The following is a 20,856-nucleotide window of genomic DNA, read 5'->3' on the forward strand; positions in this document are numbered from 1 at the left end:
AAGCTGCGAGGAGAAATAAACAACTTCTGTCAGCAAGATAATGAATCTCTCCATGAGGCTTGGGAGAGGTTTAAAGATCTAATCAGAAAATGCCCTCATCATGGTATAGAGAAGTGGATGCTGGTTCACAACTTTTATAACGGAAATTTGGTTAGTAATACTAGAACTTTAATAGATGCAAATTGGTGGAGCTTTTATGAGAAAGAGTGCTAATGAGGCTTACGATCTATTAGAGGAGATGGCTCTAAATAATCAGCAGTGGCCAACTGAAAGGAGTCAAACTAAGAAAGTAGCTGGTGTGCTAGAGGTTGATGCCATCACAAAGTTAACAGCTCAGGTTGAGGCATTGACTAAAATCATTGCAGGGCAAGCTAAACAAGCCCAAGTTATTTGTGAGATATGTGGAGGCAACCATCACTTTTCAGAGTGTCAGGCAGATGTGGATAATTTGCCAATGGATCAAGCAAAAGCCATTGGGAACTACTCCCAAAATAATAATTATGGGCACAACCAACAGGGGTTCTACCAGCAGAGAAATCAGCCCCAACAAAACCAACAACAAAGTCCTAGTGGCTCGAACATCCAAGCTGATTTATTGCTCCAATTCATGATGGAAACTAGAGCCTCTATTAAAACTCTAGAAACTCAAATGGAACAATTGGCTACTCAAGTGGCAAACCAAGCTCAAGGAAATTCAGCTAGCACTAGTGAGGCGAAAGGAAAAGAGCAATGTAAAGCAATTTCCTTGAGGAGTGGGAAAGAATTATGATGGGCACGATGTGGTACAACCATTCAATGAAGAAGTTAAAGATCAATCGGCACCAACTCCAACATCAATAGAAAAGAAAACTACCGATAGCCCCTGCACCACCACAACAAGTCTCCACCAATCGGTATTGATCATCATGTGAAGATACCTTATCCTCGGGGAGACTCCGAAAGACCAATCTAGACAAGCAGTTTACAAAATTTCTAGAGGTCTTCAAAAGACTACACATCAACATTCCTTTTGCTGAAGCCTTGGAACAAATGCCCCGTTATGTGAAGTTCATGAAGGAGATATTGTCTAAGAAGCGAAAAATGGAGGACTATGAAACGAGTGGCATTAGCCGAGGAGTGTAGCGCCATTTTGCAAAAGAAACTACCGCCCAAGCTTAAAGATCCGGTAGTTTCAATATTCCATGCTCTATAGGGGGTTCAAAGTGGAAACTAAAGCTCTATGTGATGCGGGAGCAAGCATTAATCTAATGCCGTTGTACGTCTTCAAAAGGCTAGGATTGGGAAAAGCAAAGCCCACAACGGTGACTCTACAACTAGCGGATCGTTCTCTAACTCATCCTCGTGGCATAATTGAAGATGTACTGGTGAAGGTTGGTAAGTTTATCTTCCCTGCTGATTTCTTAATTCTTGATATGGAGGAAGATTCAACTATTCCCATTATTTTGGGAAGACCATTCTTGGCCACGGGTCGAGCATTAATAGATGTTCAAAAGGGGGAGTTAAAGTTGCGAGTCCAAGATGAAGAGGTCAATTTTAATGTTTTTGCCCCAACTGACATTCCTACCTGTTGCAAGATTGAGGTGGTGAAGGGTTCTTTTGTTAAAACTGATAAGAAGAAAGCAAAGCCTAAAGAGCGACTTCGAACGATTCAGCGTCGTTGGAAAAGATTGATGTGTGGTAGTTCTGAAGGTGAGCTTACTCTTGTGCAAAACTCTGAAATCAACACTATTGGTGGTAAATTTTCTTCATTTAGTGCGAGGGCTCTTTTGAATGCAAAGGGTGGACTTGATCCCTTCTGATGGGGCTCAGGTAAGTTTCTCTCACCCTGGTTTATTTTCACACATTGGGGACAATGTCATTTTAGTTTGAGGGGAGAAACTTAAATTTTTTTCGCGTTTATTTGTTTTAGTTTAGTTTGTTTTAGTTTTTTTAGTCTTGTGTGATAGCTAAATTGAAAGATTGATTGAATTGTTGTTATTCACTTGTGCAATGGATTAAAACATAACTGTGTGCTTAACTTGCAACTGTTTGAATTAAGATGAATGTGTGCTAGGAAGTGATTCATGTAGATTTAAAACATTTGCTATTCTCACGTATCACATCTGTTCTATTTGGTTTGTGGAATGATTGATTGTACATGGAATAGAATTTGTATGACATACTCTCTTGAAGCGAAATCCTTGATATTTTTTGTTTGGAAAGTGATTTAGGCAAGTTTTCTTTGGAACGATTGAGCCTTTCAAGCCTACCTAGAAATATTTACCATAGTATACCCAAAGTTGAGCCTTAGCCTGTTTTAAAATTTTTTTTCACCACTTAACTGAGCTGAATTTGTATCTTAAACTCTTTTCACCCTGAACATACCTTATTATGCCATGAGCCTTGAAGCAAGTTTGGGGGGATAAGTGATGTAAGTGGAAAAATAAAGTGTAGGAATGAGAGATTGAGAAAAAAAAAATAATATTGTGTGTTGTGCCTATGAAAAAGTTAAGAAAATTATGAGGTACACACATAAGAAAAATTGCAATCTCTTATTTCTGTTTTTGGGATATATGGAAAGAAAGCAAAATAAATGTCTAGGCTTGCTTGGTTAATAGTGCTTATGGTATAGTGTAGCCTAAATGACTTCTCACCTACCCATGTACCTAAGCCATGCAATGTTAACCGAAAAAGACCTATTGATTCCAAATAGAAATTTGTCAACATTAGTGGAGAGAGGTATGTCATTCAAACTTATTGATCATGTGTTAGTGGGATGTTGGAAAGTTTAGAACAGTTGTGATATCAATGGCAATTGAGATGTTTTATGTTTGTATGAATTACTTACTTGTAAATTGCACATTCAACTTAGTTCTTAGAGTTGGCAAGTTGAAACTCTGGTTATTGATGGATTGAAGTTGTGCAGGTGATGGTAACAGTTAAATTGTCGGAAAGTTTAGCTATCATTGTCAGTTTGTTTTTAGTTTAGTCTTAGTTTACTCGGGGACGAGTAAAGAGTCAGTTTGGGGGAGTTTGTTAGGCTATTTTTAGCCTATGTTTTGGATCCAATTTATGTGCGTTTTTAGCTGTGTTGGGACGGAATTACGCTTGTTTTCTATGTTTTCAGGTTCTTTGGAATAAAAGAGGTCTCGGGTGCAGAAATTCGTTAAAAGACGTGCTGAGCCGAAGAAAACTCAATTTTTGAGCAATTGTGCATATCTGGCCGCGGCTAAACACAACTTGGCCGCGGCTAGATCTCGAAGTTTAGCAAGGCGTCAGTCGCCGCGGCGATGAAGAGGCTCGCCGCGACGAGTTACGAGATACAGAGAGCACCCAAATTTGGCGATTTCTAGCCGCGGCGAGAGGAAGCTTGGCCGCGGCGAGATCCCGTACGGACCAGGGGCATTTTCGTCCATCGAACCCTAAATTTCAATTATAAATAGAAAACTGCGATTGGAAGTCAAGGAGGCGATTTGGAACCCTAAAACACAGCAGAAAGAGGCAGGAAGAGCAGAGAAAATCAAAGTGAAGACCCAGAATTCATCCACCAACAGTTTCTTTCTCTATTCCTCTTTAATTTATTTATGTTGAATATTGTCATAGGAATGGTTATGGATTTATTTCTGAACTAAATTTCCCATTTAGGGAGGATGATGATTGTTGATTAATGTTTTGCCTAGTTAATGTTTAATTGCCATTCCTCCATTCTTGTTTGTGAAATTATCTTAATTTGTGTTTAATTTCATGTTTAAGATTGATCACCTTGTGCATGTTCTATGATCTCAATTCAAAATCTGAAAAGTGAGAATTGAGAATGCTAAAATTAAGATAATCGATGTTCTATGTGAAACGAAAGTATTCACATGACTTATGTGACGAGTAGATTATTACTTAATGCTGATTTCATGTTGGTTTAATTAAGGAATTAATTAGATAACATGTGATTTAGAATCTAGAAGATCTGAAAGGAGCTAGGTTATTTCATAATCTGTCATTCACTTCAAGAATAGGATAGTAATTAAGCATTAACGATTTGGGTAAACAACAACAGGATTCTCCTCCCTATTATCTCATCTTGCTCAACTTTCAATTGTGTTATTAAGTTTTCTGAATTACTTTCATACTTTACTATTTTTAAATCATAATTACTTTTGATCCGCCAGATAGAATTATAAGTATAGTTTAGTGGTATTTAATCCAATTCCCTGTGGGATCGACCTCACCTGTGTGAGATTTACTACTTGATTGCGTATACTTGCGTAGTATTAATAAAATATAGCAACATAAAGCTCGGGTTGGATGCATGGAGTATGCATCGGAAGGGACCGATATTGAACTTTGACTTAGATTTAATTAAACTTACCATAAAATCTATTCAACTCAATATCGCCAAGTTGATCCTAGATCAAATGTTCTTAATCCTGTTATGATTAGGCTCAATCTTGAAAGGCTATTCGTGTTCTTTGATTTGTTAGTTAAGCCTACTTTTAGGTCAGGGTGATACGTACATTTTGGGAACACGGTAGTGCAATTGAGTGGGAGCGCTAACATAAACATGGAATCTATAGCTTCTATATGGCGAATAGTAAGCAAAGGATGATCTCCTTTGAGCTTGACCAAATGAACATAAATGGTGGAGTACTCATTTCACATAAGCTGAAATATCATTTATACGGGGTTAAGTGTTTTAAGGATAAAATACATAGTAGGGTGTTACGGTAATCTAATCCCTTTACAGTGTAGATCATTCATATAGAGGATCATTGATCAAATTAGGATTATAACAATGGATAACTAATGATGTGTCTATATGGTGGAACATATAGAGCATTCTATATACTGAGAGTGCAATTCTAAGTTCTATGCGTGGATTCAACGAAGAATTAATAAGTTAGTGAATTTTAGTGATAAATTCTTGATCTACTTATTGGAAGCTCGGCTATATAGACCCATGGTCCCCGCACTAGTTGAGGTAATATTGTTTGTAAGACTCATGTAATTGGTTTTGATTAATCAATTATAATTCTCAAATTAGACTACGTCTATTTGTGAAATTTTCACTAAGTAAGGGCGAAATTGTAAAGAAAGAGTTGTTAGGGGCATATTTGTTAATTATGATACTTTGTATGGTTCAATTAATAAATATGATAAATGACAATATTATTTAATAATTATTTATAGTTATTAAATAGTTAGAATTGGCATTTAAATGGTTGAATTAGAAAATTGGTATTTTTGAGAAAATCAGATACAAAAGTGATAAAACTGCAAAATTGCAAAAAGTGAGGCCCAAATCCAATAAGCCTTGGCCGGCCACTTTTATAGCTATAATCCTCTGATATTTTCATTATTTTAATGCCAAATAATTCAAACCTAACCCTAGTGGAATGCTATAAATAGGTAGTGAAGGCTTCAGAAAAATAACACACTTTTCATTCAAAAAAAACCTGAGCCTCTCTCTCTACCTTGGCCGCCACTCTCTCTCTCTCTCTCTCTCTCTCTCTCTCTCTCTCTCTCTCTCTCTCTCTCTCTCTCTCTCTCTCTCTTCTTCCTTCATATTTCGAAACCCCTTAGTGATTAGAGTAGTGCCCACACACAGCAAGCAATACCTCAATCATAGTGAGGAAGATCGTGAAGAAAGATCATCAGCAAAAGGAGTTTCAGCATCAAAGATTCAGAGAAAGAGATCCAGGTTTAGATCTTGATAATACTCTACGACAAAAAGGATACAAGGGTTAGAGATCTGAACGGAATGAGTCATTTAATTTTGCTGCACCCAATGTAAGGTTTCTTAAACTTTATATGTGTTTATTTCATCGTTTTAGAAAGTTCATATATAGGGTGTTAATCAACATACTTGTGAGTAGATCTAAGATCCTGGTAAAATAATTTCCAACACTATGCTCATCAAAAGCTCGATAAATAAGATCCTAGGGCCACCAAATATTTCTTTCCTTGATATCCTAAAGGTGTTAAGGGATATAGGTTGTGTCAAATTGAAAATGGAAAGCCTAAGATTGTCATATCTAGAGATGTAATTTTCAATGAGCATAATTTCATGCACTTGACAACCAAGAAAGGTAAAGACTCTGATGTTCCAGGTACTAATAGAGATGATTTGGCTGATCACGAAATCAATTTTGACAGAATAGAAGTCCCAGTTGAATTACCACACAGACTAGCAAAAGAGACAGACACTGAGGTGGAAACACAGGCTACTATAGAGGAATATGCTCAAGGTGCTTGTGAGGTGGACACTCAGGAAGTTGGTCAAGAAAATCAACCAGATTTGACCAACTACCAACTCGCTCGGGATAGAACTAGAAGAGAAATAAAACCCCCAAGCAGATATGCTGAGGCAAATCTGATAGCATATGCTTTGGTAGTTGTACAATCTGAAAGTGATCTAGAACCAACCACTTAAAAGGAATCTTTTGCAAGCAAATCAAAGAGGAATTGGCTAGCTACAATGGGAGAAGAAATGCAATCCCTGAAGAAGAACAAAACTTGGATTTTGGTTCCAAGGCCACAAGGAAAGAAGGTTTTCTCTTGCATATGGTTGTTTAAGGAGAAAAAGGGAATGACAGAAGGTGAGCCACCTAGGTACAAAGTTAGGTTGGTAGCAAATGGATTCATACAGGTTGAAGGAGTAGATTACACAGATATTTTCTCGTCTGTGATGAAATACAAAACCATTGGGATGATGTTTGCCATTGCAGCACACTATGACTTGAGCAGTTAAATGTCAAAATTGCTTTCCTAAATGGTTTTCTAGATGAGGAAATCTTCATGGAGCAACCACCTATTTTTCAGGAGAAAAATGGGAAGACTGATATGGTATGTTTGTTAAAAAGGTCACTATATGGGTTGAAGCAATCACCTAGGCAATGGAATCACAGGCTCAACATGTTTGTTCAAAGTATTGGATTCTCAAGATCAAAATTTGACTCTTGTTTATACTACAAGGGATTAGGGACACATAAGGTAGTGTACCTACTGCTCTATGTTGATGATATGATGATCATCAACAAAGACAAGATAGAAATTCAAATAATTAAGGATAAACTTAGTTCTGAATTTAAAATGAAGGACTTTGGAGTTGTCAAGAAGATTCTTGGTATTGAAGTTATACGGAAAAAACAAGAAGGAAAAAATGATTCTAACTCAGAAGAGCTACATAGAAAAAGTGATCAAGAAGTTCAACTTGGAGTCATCTAAGACAACAATTGTACCTCTAGTTGGGCACTTTAAGTTGTCTAATGAGCAGTGTCCAAAGTCTGAAGCAGAGAGAGAATACATAAAGGGGATTACCATATGCAATGGTTGCTCGCTGCCTTATGTATATCATGGTCATCACTCCCTAAGTGTATTGAGCTGATTTATGGCAAATCCAGGGGATACTTGAAATGAACAATAAAGTATGGCTTAATCTACCAAAGGGACTCATCAAATTTGAGATTAGAAGGCTATGTCAATGCAGAGTATGCATCAAACAGGGACATTAGAAGATCTACTACAACATATGTTAGGGATTATTTTACCAAGATCTAGATGTACTAACAAGTATGTTGTTTAACATCCTAAATATGAATTCTCTAACACAATAGAATTTAAACACATGTAAAGTTTCAAGAAGTCATACATTGATTGCAGCAGAATAATATGTCTCCTTCCAGTCAGATCTCTAACCCTTGTTCCTTTCTGTTGCAGAGTATTATCAAGATCTGAGCCCGATTCTCCTTCAAGTGTTAGATTTTTCACAGTCTTACACACTATGATTGAGTTCTAAACTTGCTATGGTTGGGCATGTACTCTTTCACTATTAGGCTCGAAAATATGAAGAAGAAAAGGAGGATATTCAAATTCTATAAAGGAGGTTCTCAAGTTTTTCTAGTTGTCTGACAGAGAATGAAAACTAGGTAAACTTAAGTTGGGTTGGATAGAATAAGAATCATCTTATTTCTTTTATAGGATTTCTCCTAGATTAGATTTAAACTATATGACATTAAAAAAAATGATAAATAATTGGCTAAAAATACCTTAAGTGGCCGACCATAAGATGGGCCCCAATAGTTAGATTTTTGTCATTTTATTCAACAATGTATCTTTTCTTTCACAAATGTTATATTTTCCAATTGCAATCATTTAAATTTCAAAACTATTTATTTAATAATTAAAATTAATTATCAAATAAAATTTCCATTTAACTTATTTATTAATTAGACTTAACAAATTCTCTTAATCAACAAATAAACCTTAAAACCTCTTTTCTTCACAATTAAGCACTTGCTTAGTAAAAATTCATAAATAAGATATAGTCTAATTTTAAAATTATAATTGATTAATTAAAATCAATTAACTGAGTCTTACAAGCAGTATTATCTCAACTAGTGTGGGGATCATGAGCCTATATAATTAAGCTTCCAATAAGCAGGTCTAGAATTTACCAAGTAAATTCCTTAACTTATTAATTCCTCCTTGTGCCACTATAGATTCAAAGTTGCACTCTTAATTATATAGAGCACTCTATATGTTCCACGATATAGATACGCTATGAAATTATCCATCATTATAATCCCAATAATTAAAGATCCTCTATAGATGATTTACATCGAGTAGGGATAAATTTACTGTTCCACCCCTTAATGTATTTTATCCTTAAAACACTCAGCTTCCTATGAATAATATTTTAGTAAACTAATATAATTACTAAAATAAGAGTTTTTCCATTTATCTCTATTAAGCCAAGCTCAAAGGAAATCATCATTTCACTTCTATGTCCAGATAGAAGTTATAGATTCTATATCTATGATTAGCGCTCCCACTCAATTGTACTATCATGTTTCTAATATGTATGTGTTGAGTCGTACAAGCTTCAACGAACAACTCTAAGAACATAAATAACACTTTTAAGATCGAACCTAACCATATCAGCATTAAGATCTTTTGATCTAAGATCAACCAGTGATATTGACTTAGAAAGATACAACGATAAGATTATAATATCTTTACCAAGATCAATATCGGTCCCAATCCAATGGATACTCCATACATCCGATACTAGCATACTTTGCTAATGTCTTGGAAAGAATATAGCATTTATCCAAGGTGTAAGTAAACTTTATCGCTGACTATCACATTAGTATGAATCCAGTGCACTAATGAATCATGGGACATAAACTTTTGAAACATCTAATCACAATTACGTTCTACTGTGTTAACATCATTGTAATTGTAATTGTGAATAACTATATATTCTGGATTTAACAGAAATTGTATTACTAACCCTAAACATGAATAATACTTGTAAACTTAAATGACTTCTAATCTTTTATTGATAACAAATTAGATTATATTGAAATGAGTTTTATTTAGGGCATAAAATCCCAACATCATGTGTGTTCATGATCAATAAGAGTTGCATCTGTTGGAAATCTCAACAACAACAAGTGGTGGCACTTTCAACAACAGAATTAGAATTCATGGCCACCACTGAGGCTTTCAAAGAAGCAATCTGGCTACAGGGAATCCTACAAGAATTATAGCTGCTCAAGGACAAGGGAACAGTGTATTCTGATATTCTTTCATTAATTCACTTGTGTAAGAATCATGTATACCATGAGAAGAGTAAACACAGGGTATTAGATTTGTAAAAGGTGCACACAAGTGATAACCCTGCAGACATGAGAACAAAGGTTCTCACTTTCAGCAAGTTGATACATTGTCTTAGCTTGTTGAATATTGGTACTTGCTGAAATTCTTGAGAATAACATCATCAAGGCTTATGTGAAAAGGGAGCATGTAGTCTACTTTTGAGAATCAAGGTAGAATTTGTGGAAGTTGATACTCTAAACTAGCCTACAACTAACTTAACTAATTTTAACTAACTCTGAAAGTTAATTACTTCGGGCATTAGGAGACGTTCCTTGCTCCTATTTTCAGTTGTAAACTATGCCTATAAATATCTTTCTTTTTCACTTCTTTGAGAGAGAGAATCGGAGGGAGAGAGAGTGAATGAGAGAATGGTGCTAGAGCTTGAAGGTGTACTCGGGGTTGGGTGTGAGAACTGTGACTGTTCTCTGTGTGTGTAATTCTCAAGTTCAGAGTGTTGTGTGCTCTGCCATTGGTGTTTGTAACCTCTCTTATTCTCCATTAATGAAAGCTTGATGATGTTTCTCAGCTGGAGTATGGCCAGGGATCATGTTTGATCTCGAGGACCAGAACCAGGATAAAAACTGGTGTTCTTCTACTTGTTATTTGTTGTTCTTGTTCGTTGAGTTGATGAAGTGTTTGTTGATTTGTTGTTCATAACATTAGTTGTTTTGCAGATTTTACTCAAGAATCTTGGTGTTGTTACCATCAAATATGTTATATGTTATAACTAAAATATATAAGTAAACACCATAAATAAAATTAAATTTAGTGCTAGTTTGGCACAGCTTTTGGAAAAGCTAAAGGCTACTTCTCAAAAAACTTGTGACAAAAATGTGTTTGGTAAGTAGTTAAAAAACAACTTATTGAAGAATTTATAGAAAAGCTACAGCTAAAAGCTAAAGCTGGTACAACCCAAGTTTTAAAAAAAACTGTTTTGATTAAAAGACTATAATAAATTATTTTTTACTAATAATTTATTTAGTTATTATTATATATTACAAAAAAATAAAAATATTTTTTTGAAGGAAAAAATATTTAAAATAAATAATATTTAAATTTTAAATTTTTTATTTTGTTTTAAGAAATATTTTATATTTGTATTTATATTTTTATTATTAACAAACAATATCAACCTAAGTTTCTTATAAATTACAATTTTTTTACAATTGAGAAAATATATAATTTAATAATATTAAAAATTATTTTTTTCAAATTCATATAAATTTATACCATAAAAAAATTAATTAAAAATATATAGAAAATACAAATTTTATATAACATATTTTTTATATTTATATATTAATTTGTGATTTTAATGAAATAGATTAAAGTATTATTATTATTATTATTATTATTATCTTAACAATTTGCAACACTTAAAAATTTTTAATTTACCACACTCAGCTCAGCTTTTTTCTACAGTTCTGCTACAGCTGCTTTTCCCTACAACACAACTCCAGATGTTTTTTCCCAAAGCACAACTGTGCCAAACTGGCCCTTAATACCATATCAAAGTAAATATACTAAATTATGAGAATCAAATTTGACTTTTTGATCAAGAAAGAACAAACTTCATTAATCACAAATAAATTACAACAAAACAGCCCAAGCCAAGGGGAAAAAACTGCGTTACATATACAATCTCTCTATGTATCTTTTTTCATAGTCTTTTAAACTACCTTTCTTTGCTATTTGAAGTCTAAGATATACTATATTTTTGATGTCCTTCGTGATCTTTACAGCTGTGTTTGAGAAATTGTTGAATATGCAATTGTTTCTATTGCTCCATTGTTGGGTTTTATGCCCTAAATAAAACTCTTTACAATCTGATTAGTTATCAACATAAGAAATTTGAAGTGATTGATGTTTGCATGAATTCTACATGCTAATGGTTTAATATGTTTAATATGTTTATTACATTCATACACACAAAATCAGTTAAATCCAGATCATATGTTTATTCACAATTACAGTATCGTCAACACAGTGGAATGTGATTGTGATCATATGAATCAAAAGTTTTGGTCCCTGTTTCATCAGTGTTATTGGATTTACACTGATGTGATAATCAACGATGATGTATACTTACACTTGGAGTAAGTGTTATGTTCTTTCCAAGACATTAGTAAAGTATACTAGTTTCGAATGTATGGAGTATACATTGGACTGGACCGATATTGCAACTAAGTTAAAATATTACAAACTTACCGTTATACATATCTTTCCAAGTCAATATTAGTAGTTGATCTTAAGATTAAAAGAATCTAAATCCTGATATGCTTAGGCTCAACTCAGGAGTGCTATTCATGTTCTTATATTTATTAGTTAAGCCTACTTTTGGGTCAGGGTGATACGTATATTTTGGGAACATGATAGTATGATTGAGTGGGAGTGCTGAACATAAATATGGAATCTATAGCTTCTACTGGTGTATAGAAGTCAAGTGATGATTCCCTTCGAGCTTAGCAAATAGAAGTAAATGGATGAGCTCTTGTTTAACTGACTAATCATTAGATCACTAAACACCATTTACAGGTAGCTAAGTGTTTTAAGGGGCAAAATACATTGAGGGCTGAGAACGGTAAAGAAATCCCATCTCGATGTAGATCATCTATATAGAGGATCTTTAAATCACAATAAGATTATAACAATGGTTAAATGAGATAGTATATTGATATCGTGGAACATACAATATGCTCTATATAAGTCTGAGAGTGCAATTCTAAGTTCTAAGAGTTGATTCAACGAAGAATTAATAAGTAGGAATTTACTTGGTAAATTTGGTTCACTTATTGGAAGCTCAGCATATAGATCCATGGTCCCCATTCTAGTTGAGAACATTCTGCTTGTAAGACTCATTAATTGATTCGTGATTGATCAATTATAATTCTAAAGTTAGACTATGTCTAATTTTATGAATTTTCACTAAGCAGGGGTGAAATTGTAAAGAAAAGAGATTCTAGGTTTATTTATTTATTAATGGACTTTATATGTCTAATTAATAATTAAATTAAATGATAATATTATTTAATAATCTATTTTAGTTATTAAATAATTAGTTTTGGCATTTAAAAGGTTAGAATTGGAAAATTGGCGTTTTTGAGAAAATAGAGATAAAATTTGATAAAATTACAAAATTAAGTGAGGCCCATTACTACACCATGGCCGGCCACTTAATGTGCTTTTTCAAATTAATATTTTTATTATTTTAATGCCAAATAATTCCTAACCTAAACCTAGTAGTTGCCTATAAATAGAAAGTGATGGCTCAGTCTCACACAATGCTTTTGACAACTTTTTCACAAGCCTTTTTGACAGAAATTTCTCTCTTCAGAAAACTGAGTCTTCCCCACTTTCTATACCTGGCCGAAATCCCTATTCTCTTTTCTCCTTCATCTTTTTCGACCCTAGTGAAAGAGTAAGTGCCCACACACAGCAAGCAGTAACTCAATCATAGATTGGAAGACTATGAAGGATCAAACTTGAAGAAGAAGGACATTCGGGCTCAGATCTTGATTATACTCTGCTACAGAAAGGATTCAAGGGTTAGAGATCTGAGTGGAAGGAGACATTAATTCCGCTGCATCAATGTAAGGTTTTCTTAACTTTATATGTGTTTAATTTATCGTTTTAGAAAGTTCATATTTAGGGTGTTTAAACAACATACTTGTGAGTAGATCTAAGATCCTGGTAAAATAATTTCCAACAACTGGCCTTAGAGCCATGGTAATTGATTTACTTACATGAAATTTGGACTTTAAAACGATTGTTTGTTTGTTTTTGGATGGAATCATGTTGTATTGAGTGTTATTTGATGATTGATTGATGTTTGTAAATTTTCGTGAAAAATAATTGCGATTTTGTTTCTGGAATTATTTTTATTGGATAGTATGGAAAAAATTAAGCAAGTTAGCCTTTTACAGAACTCAATTTCGATTTTATTTGAATTAGTTATGAATTTTTGAAGATTTGAAAAAATCGGGGCTGTGTTGAAATTTTCCTGCGATCGCGAATCTGTCCGTACAGTTCACAATTTTTTTCGTTTTTCTTCGATTTTTCATGCTTTTTCATGGAATTAACTTTCGATTTTTTGTATAGTTTTGTATATATACTATTACTATTCCTAATTCAATTCTAATTATAATTTTGAATTAATTTAATATTTTTTAAATTTAATTCAAGATATTAATGTAATTTGAATTTGAATAGAATTAGTATCTATCTTCTTGCTTAAAAATCTATCTTATTTTTAAATTTGATTATATCTTATCTTATTTTTAAATTTAAAGGTCAGATTTTATATATATATTTTTTTTAAAATTAAATCTTTTTTAGATATTTTGACCTTATTTAAATTTAAAATAAGATATTTATAATCATGTAATTTTAAATAGATGTAAGATATTTTGCTAACTTTTAATTTTTGTTATTTTATTTATTTAAATTAAATTTAAAATCTGAAAAGATATTTAATTTATCTTTTCTAATTTTTATTTAATTTTTATTTTTAAAATAACATTTAATTTTTAAAAGTAGTTAGCAAATTTTGAAATGATATTTAGGTTGGTTGAAACCTAATTTTTCAAAATAGTAGGTTTAATTTTAAATATTTATTTTTTAAATAATTTCGAAATTTAAATTTAATTTTATTTTATTTTCGAAATTAATTAAATATATTTTTTTAATTATTTATTTTTCGAAATTATTTATTTAAAATTAAATAATTCTTACTTCCAACTATCCAGCTAACCTTTTTGCAGGAGTATATGGTTTTAACTTGTGTGTAAGTTTTTTAAAACATATTATTACTTGATTGCAAATAGCCATGGTTACTTTTTGCCAGATCTAATGATCTGATGGCTCCCTTGGTCAAGTTAATAATTTGTAACAGGTAAATTTTACAATCTTCTTTCATCTGTGTATGACCTAGCAACATGATAGGATCCATCCAAAGTGTGCCTGTGTGAGCCTATATGTTTATTTTGTTTTAATATAGATGCATATAGGTTGTTGCTAAATAAAATGTCACACCATGATAGATTTTATTTAGGTCCATCTAGTTATTGGACCTATTCAATTAATAACAGTTATTTATTTTAAGGTTAAATTCCTCTCTTTTGGGCCTTGTGTGAGAGTTGGGAGCCATAGAAGTGGGTACGACATACTGAACCCAACACCCCCTCACATGAACTACCCCAATTGTGAAGGCCCATTTGCCTGATTTAAATAACTGTACTAGGTTAATTATATTAGTTTGACCTAATAAAATTGAATTAGCAACATAATTAACTTTTAAAATATATGAATTTTTTTTTTCATTTTAATATTTTAAAGTTAATTTTAAGAAAAACACTTTTAGTTTTAGATATTATTTCTAGACAAACTATTTGTATTTTTCTTGTATTTAATTAAATATAGAATTTTAACTAACTAAGAGTCTTTCTGGAGCTTATTTAATTAAATATTCATATTTAAGTTATAAATTAGTTGTAACAACTGATTTTTATTATCTAACTTAAATTTGAATATTTGATTTAAATTTTAAATCAAGTTGAGGAATCCTAGGTATTAGTTATTAAAGATTCTTAAGATATTTTTTAAGTTAATATCTTTTCAAATATTAACTTAAAATGGAATATTTTAGATATTTTTTGGTTAATATCTTTTCAAATATTAACTTTAAAAAGATATCTTCAAATTAAGTGGTTACAACTTAATTTTGATATTTAATTAAATCAAAATTTGAAATTATTTAAGTTTTAGATTTTTTTCTATCTAACTTAAATTAGATATTTTTCAAATTTTTGAAAAGATACTTAGTCAAATAAGATATTTTCTAGATAGTAATTTCTAAACTACTTATTATTTCTAATATTTAAATAGGAAAATATTATACTTTGTGAAATTAATTATTTAAATAATTAATTTTGGTATAATTTTATTAAATATATTTTTCCTAGTGTTAAATAGAAATTAATAATTAAGCCTTCTCTACACTTAATTATTTATTTCTTGAATTTAATACATTTAATTAACTTGAAAAATCTAAATATCTAAGTTGATTTTCATCATGATACTTAAATATTTATTGATTTTTCATGACACTTAATTAAATAGAAAATTATTTTTAGGTTGAAATTTAATTTTTCAACTTAAATTTAAATAATTTTCAATATATATATATACATATATTTTTCTTTATTTTATTAATCAATTTCGAAATTTGCATTTTATTTATGCAATATTTTCGAATTTTTTTTTATTTTGAAAAATAGATTGAGTTGTAAATTAATTATTTATTTTAATTAATTCTTGGACCAACTACAATCAATGATTTTTTCATTTAATTGATTAATTTAAAATAAATGAATTTAAAATATATATATATATTATTAGAAATTGAATTAACTAGTCAAAAGAATATCTAGGTAGGTGATATTTTTGCTTGAAGTATTTCTTTTCTATTTTTTATTATTTTCGAAAATTGTATTTTTATATACTTTAAATTTTCGAACTCAATAAATATATTCTCAAAGGAAATTTTTAAGTTGCTAATTATTTATTTAATTCAACTTAAATTAATTTCCTTAATATTTATATTTAAGATTATTACTAAGATGGAAATAATTAATTTTATTTCAATCACCATCTAAGTATAATTTTATAAATATTATATTAAATTCTTATTTTTGAATTTTAATTCTTAATTTAGAATTTAATGAGATTTATTTATTAGAATAATAAAGAAAATACATTTTAAATAATGAGCTTTATTATTATTAAGATATTCGATCTCCATTGTGGGTTTTACACCGCGTTTGTTTTAGTGAGTAATCCTCCCTAATGGAGGAACGTTCATTAGCAATTTCGCACCGTTTAATCTCGCATGATAAGTGGTTTGTAAGTGTTTTATATGGTATAGATCACCCTAATGGTGGCGACCATATTTGACTTGCAAATTGCGAAACAATGGTAGAAGCTCATAAGATAGAATAGCCTTGACTCTCGCCTAAACGGGACAACGCTGGATTCCAATCTTGATCGAATAAAAGGTTGCTAGAATGTTTAACATTTTAGATGAGCTGACAACTCTATTCAATGGATGGTAGCTTTGACTCTCGCCTAAACGGGACACTCGATATCGCCTTGTTGAAAACCTTGGAAATTATTTAGGATTGAATTTTTAAGTATTTTCTCATATCATTCCTACTTGCTATGTGCTTATAATTTCTGAATTGATTTTGTGTGTTAAACCATTATTAATTTCTATTTGTTGATTTCTATTATTTTGTAGTATTCTATTTTGTCAAAATGAATCCCATGTTATCACTGTTGACTGAAAACAAGCTGAATGGATCTAACTTTAATAAATGGAATGAGAACATTAATATTGCTCTCATAGGAGAAAGTGCCTTGTTTGTTTTAACTGAGCCGTCACCTGAAGTGCCTGGGGATAATGCATCAAAAGCTGTGAAAGAAAAGTATGAGCGTTGGCAGAAAGCAAATGACAAAGCTCTATACTTTATGCTTTCTAGCATGGTTGACACCCTCAAAACTCGGTTTTCTAAAACTGAGAAGGCTGCTGAAGTTATGACGAAGTTAAATGAGCTATTCGGTAAGGCATCACTTCAGTCACGCTTTGACGCGACTAAGAAGTACATTAATGCACGGATGGAACCTCATCAAAACGTGCGTGACCATGTTCTCCTCATGTCCAGTTATTTCCAAGAAGCCCAGGATCATGGTGCTGAAATGGACAGTGCTACTCAAGTTAGTCTTATCTTGAATAGATGACTCCAACATTTCTACCATATACATCAAATTATGTCATGAATAAGAAGGAAATTGACTTTCATGAATTAGTCAATGACCTTCAAACTTATGAAAATTTGATTGGAGGACCCAAGAAGAAAGGGAGTAAACCTCATAATCCTGGAAATGGTAATGGGACGATGAAACCTGAAGCAAATGTTGCCACTGCTTCAAAGCCCAAATAGAAGAAGAAGTGGAACAACACCAAGAAGCGAACAAAAGCCATGAAGAATAAAAAGGCTGTTCCTTCTGGTGATGCTACACTTAAAGGAAAGTGTTTCTACTGCAATGAGAAAGGTCATTGGAAACCCCAATGTCCTAAACTTCTTGCAAAGAAACAAGGTATTTCCATTTATAAACTTTAAGAGTTTAGTGAATTGTTATCCAATTGGATTTATGATTCTGGATTAACTTTGTTTATTTGTTTTCTTCTTCTGATAGGCCCAGCTACTTGAACTCAATTGAGTTGGATCAGAAAGCTGGACCAAAGGGTGAAATCGTTCAGATGAAGATGAAGCTCTTCAATTTGTTTTTTGAATTAATTGCTTTAGTTTAAAGACAATTTAGATTTCAAATTTTAGTTTGGAATATTTATCCCTGTTTTTCTCATATTGTTGCAATACATTTTTTTTATTAATAAAGTATTCTTTTTTCGAAATCACCATTGCAACTTATGAGATTGAGCTTCATTTATTTTATCTTCATCAACAATTACCACATTATATTTATATGTTTGTATGTGTAAGTGTTTTTATTATTGATGCAAATTCTATAATATTTACAACTCTTCATAGAGTTATATTAAATAAACACTAGAAATTATTTCTATGTTTATCAATAATTGTTAATTCTAATACAATTATTAAGAATTTGTTTAATAAAAGGATCTTATGATCTGATAGGGGTGGAGAAAAGTTAAGAAAACTATGCAGTTCAACGATCTTTTATATCTAATGAACTCTGGATAGTATTCAACTCCACATAAACTCTATCACACTAAGAGAATCATGATCTTTACAACCTTTAGGGGTGGATCATAATCTCTATATACTTAGGGGTGGAGGTTATCCACAGATACCCTATATGTATATTCTTAGGGGTGGAGTCCATTCCACAATTCCCTATGAAACACATATCTTGTTTAGACATGGAAGTAATATAATGAGTCAGCTATTGTCAATATAAATTCTTGATCTTGATTGTATGTTCCATTTCGATTTTACTATTGTAAGTAAAAGTTTGATACCTTTGAAAGTTCTTTGTTAAAGTTTCACACTACCTTAATTGAGTGGGAGAATTTTAAAGTTCTATACCCATCTTCATTAGGTTGATAATTGTGATAGGTACTTAAGAACACTACTGAAAAGCAAATCTAACCATTCACACGGATAGGTATAGCTTATCAGAATTATGAGAATAAGATAAAGAACTCTAGTTCAGTCCATTCGAATGACTTGAACCAAGAATTCTTAATCCTCATAAAATTTGATGGTATCTTAATTTTGATTACTTTATCTCTGGCATGTATTTTTCACTTCAAATACTAGTCTGCTATGTTGATGACTTAGTCTTAACTTAAAGTTTCAGACTAATACAAAAGTCACAACTAGGTAACTCTCTAAACAATCAGAGGTTAAAAGTATTATTTAACCATTGAGTGGGAGCTATCTGAGATGTAATCAAATAGGGAACATTAGAAGATATTTAAGAAAGATTTATGAAAGTGATCTATATGTTAGATATTAAGGAACTGTGTATCAGTTGTCCTTGTATCTCACCATCTAATTTCGATTTATATGAGATGGTGCTTACTTTGGGGGTGGAGGAATTATTGAATAATAATTCAAGCTCTACCAGAGAAGAATTATAACTTTGTGTATTCAAAATCCCAGAAAGTTATATCACTGAAGAAAAGTCTACACTGTATTATCTCAATTACATATTCTAAAATATGAGAGATATGTCTTCTGTTAATTCAGATGTACTTTTAAGCAGTAAAGATTTCAGTATCCCTTGATGAGTAAAGCATATAGTAAAGGATGTTTCATAAGAGTATTTATGAACTAGTTTCCAGAAGTTTGGGTGGATTAAAATATACTACACTTGATCTGAAGATCAAGACATCAGATTGACCTATTTGCACAGTTTGTTTTATATTAGTGCAAGTGGGAGTTTGTTGGGTTTTATGCCCTAAATAAAACTCTTTACAATCTGATTAGTTATCAACATAAGAAATTTGAAGTGATTGATGTTTGCATGAATTCTACATGCTAATGGTTTAATATGTTTAATATGTTTATTACATTCATACACACAAAATCAGTTAAATCCAGATCATATGTTTATTCACAATTACAGTATCGTCAACACAGTAGAATGTGATTGTGATCATATGAATCAAAAGTTTTGGTCCCTGTTTCATCAGTGTTATTGGATTTACACTGATGTGATAATCAGCGATGATGTATACTTACACTTGGAGTAAGTGTTATGTTCTTTCCAGGACATTAGTAAAGTATACTAGTTTCGAATGTATGGAGTATACATTGGACTGGACCGATATTGCAACTAAGTTAAAATATTACAAACTTACCGCTATACATATCTTTCTAAGTCAATATCAGTAGTTGATCTTAAGATTAAAAGAATCTAAATCCTGATATGCTTAGGCTCAACTTAGGAGTGCTATTCATGTTCTTATATTTATTAGTTAAGCCTACTTTTGGGTCAGGGTGATACGTATATTTTGGGAACATGATAGTATGATTGAGTGGGAGTGCTGAACATAAATATGGAATCTATAGCTTCTACTGGTGTATAGAAGTCAAGTGATGATTCCCTTCGAGCTTAGCAAATAGAAGTAAATGGATGAGCTCTTGTTTAACTGACTAATCATTAGATCACTAAACACCATTTACAGGTAGCTAAGTGTTTTAAGGGGCAAAATACATTGAGGGCTGAGAACGGTAAAGAAATCCCATCTCGATGTAGATCATCTATATAGAGGATCTTTAAATCACAATAAGATTATAACAATGGTTAAATGAGATAGTATATTGATATCGTGGAACATACAATATGCTCTATATAAGTCTGAGAGTGCAATTCTAAGTTCTAAGAGTAGATTCAACGAAGAATTAATAAGTAGGAATTTACTTGGTAAATTTGGTTCACTTATTGGAAGCTCAGCATATAGATCCATGGTCCCCATTCTAGTTGAGAACATTCTGCTTGTAAGACTCATTAATTGATTCGTGATTGATCAATTATAATTCTAAAGTTAGACTATGTCTAATTTTATGAATTTTCACTAAGCAGGGGTGAAATTGTAAAGAAAAGAGATTCTAGGTTTATTTATTTATTAATGGACTTTATATGTCTAATTAATAATTAAATTAAATGATAATATTA

General features: G+C 31.6%; 1 non-coding gene across 1 annotated transcript; it reads right to left on the reverse strand.

Annotated features, from left to right (window-relative positions):
• LOC133037541 (small nucleolar RNA R71) lies at window positions 1-107 on the reverse strand. Its single transcript, XR_009687629.1, has one exon. It is a non-coding gene; the product is annotated as a small nucleolar RNA R71 (small nucleolar RNA).
• Window positions 108-20,856: the final 20,749 nt, after the last annotated feature.

This window comes from Cannabis sativa, chromosome 4 (genome assembly GCF_029168945.1).
Source record: "Cannabis sativa cultivar Pink pepper isolate KNU-18-1 chromosome 4, ASM2916894v1, whole genome shotgun sequence".
NCBI classification, from domain to species: Eukaryota; Viridiplantae; Streptophyta; class Magnoliopsida; order Rosales; family Cannabaceae; genus Cannabis; species Cannabis sativa.